The following is a 2,567-nucleotide window of genomic DNA, read 5'->3' as shown; positions in this document are numbered from 1 at the left end:
TCCTAACAGACATACTAACATATACAATGCATTAATATCTCAACTGGATATTTACTTTGACAGAATATAGAGTTTAAATACCGGCAGTCATTTTGACCGTCCATGGTCGTTTTAGGTAAGAGTGAAATCCAGCAAGGCAGCTCTCATGTTTGGGGCAATTTAGTGAAAAGAAAAAAACAAAAATCAAAAACAAAACAGTGACGTGTCCCGGGAGCCGTATGTTAGAAAATCACCTTGACGGGTTTACCCGCTAAGGACAGTACGGTAAACCCAGCAGAGGCGCTAACTGAGTAAATGAACACGCGTGGGCGGTTTGCAGGTGCCTGCTGCAGAGCAGAAGGGCTTACATCATGGCTTGGTGAGGCCTGCACACAGACGGCTCAGATTCAGCTGACATGTCGGGGAGTGGAGCACAATCCCAGCAGGCCAGGGCTAGACCGAAAACAGGATCATTGTTTACTGTGCCGGAGAGCCACCCCAAGCATTTATTTTTTTCTCCCAGACAAACATGTTGTTGTTCTCTGGAGGGGCCGAAAATGCCAGTTTGCGGTCTGGGTAGCGCTGGCTGCAGAACGGCAGCTGGGCTAGTAAAAACTGGGCGTCTGTGTCGACGGTACTCCATTTTCTCGTCTTTCTTTCCTCTCTTTCTCAATTGTATGAATGGGTGCGCTCCTCGGCACTCGTGTCGTGAGATAACAGCGGCCCACACTCGGCACGGCTGCAACACCAGGGCCAGTGTGGGAGCATGTAAAGTGCCTGGGGTGAAAGAGGAGCCAGAAGCTCCTCTCCCAGCCTGGTGCCTCGTTGTGGACCAGCCTCCTGCTACACATCCATCTGAAGACACGGCGGCGGCTCCTACCAGCCAGGTCGGCACTACCTTATGGAACTGACTTGTGGTGAACTCTGCAACAGCACCGTTATTTTAGCTGTGCTGGTGTTTGACGAGGGAATCACTTCTCATTCCTTAAACTGTGATGGTGTGTTTTTGGATTTCAGGATGGTATGTTGACTATCCCTTACTTCCTAGCGTTTCTTTGGAACATCTTGGGACCACGTTGGAAATAAGCGTTTTTTACTTTAACATGTTATCCCTTGGATTTTTGTGTCTGACCGTCCATAAAATCCATCAATCCATCAACCAATCAATCAATTAATCAATCAAAACTCTAAACATGCTCGGTCTTTCTTTTTCGGTTCCTGCCTCTCTTCCTGTCACCCTCTTTATCTTTCAACCTGGAATCTATTCATAACCCCCCCCCCCCGTCTCTCTCTCTGTGTCTCTGTCTCACTCTCTATGTAAAAGTCAGAAATATCTTTCCAGGTCCCCATAAGTAACAGTTCCATAGTGTTCCTGCAGACAGCTCATGCTATGGCCGTAACCCTAACCTTAACCATAACCCTTGGCCGAAGCCAAGCAGACATAATTAAAAGGCTTTTTATACGCTCTCGAACCCTGCGTGCCAACCACAATACTGTGGCTTTTCCAGGCCGGCTTTCACTCCCCAGCCCGCCCGAGGCCAGGGGGACTGTACGGTTGGCGCGTCCCTTTAACATTTCTGGAATAATTCAATGGCTTATTCATGCATTATTTTTCAAATTACGTCCTGTTAAGTGATGCGGTGTCGGCGGCAGGACAGCTCGTTTCTTGCAGAGGTGACGGAGGGGGTTCAGTACTGTAACCTGCAAGCAGACACACGTCAGCCACGTGTACAGAAAACTGTTCAAAAAAAATAAAATAAAGTGCTTCATTCCATGAAAATATCTGACCTCTCCTAAAACTGATTTAAGATGAGAAGCAAAAGCAAGAAGGCTTACGACATTTTGTTTTAAGTTAAGGATTTTCTTGTCATCGAAGCAACGCTAAAATACCTAATAAATATTCAAAACTATCAGAAACTGTTTGTACAACACTATTCCACTTACATATAATAAGGTTAATTTCACAACGTACAGTATCAGTGAGGAGCACCAGTATTAAAATGATGGGACAGCTTTGAACATCCACACACGTTACGATAAGGGTAGCATAATATCACGAAAGGAAAGAGACAGTTACAGCACCGCGAGGTACCGTGAGATTACAACGACTTTTTGTTTTTTTCTTTTGTGTTCGCTGCAGGATACCACCGGACTTCTTCAGGGTTCCAGATCTTCCGGATTTCTCTCCTTGCAGCGCGGCCTTGAGATTCCCCAGCATCACCGCTAGTTGTCTTTTCCGTTAGTGTACGTGACAGGTTAGTTTATAGTGACGTTAACACAACTCATACAAATAAACTTTGAATAGCTAAAAGTTAAGTTACTAGTAGTCCACATTCACAGAAATCAGTTTGAATCGATATCCAATTACCTCCAACTTAACTGGAGTAAGACGTGTGTTGAGCCCGCGTGGCGCCTGTTCCGCTCTCGTTGTCAGTGGCGGTGGAGGTCGAGAATGGAGTCTCTGCAGCAGTCTCTTCTAGGATGCGGTGCACTGTTGGTTGTGTAAACCATATTGGCCAAGGAGAGGGACACAGGCGCCATTGCTGTGTGTTCTTTTGTACTGTGGCTCCCGAGGCGGTGACCCCGGC

The sequence above is a fragment of the Lampris incognitus genome, chromosome 13, assembly GCF_029633865.1.
Source record: "Lampris incognitus isolate fLamInc1 chromosome 13, fLamInc1.hap2, whole genome shotgun sequence".
Taxonomy (NCBI): domain Eukaryota; kingdom Metazoa; phylum Chordata; class Actinopteri; order Lampriformes; family Lampridae; genus Lampris; species Lampris incognitus.
This window is presented reverse-complemented; position numbering follows the sequence as displayed.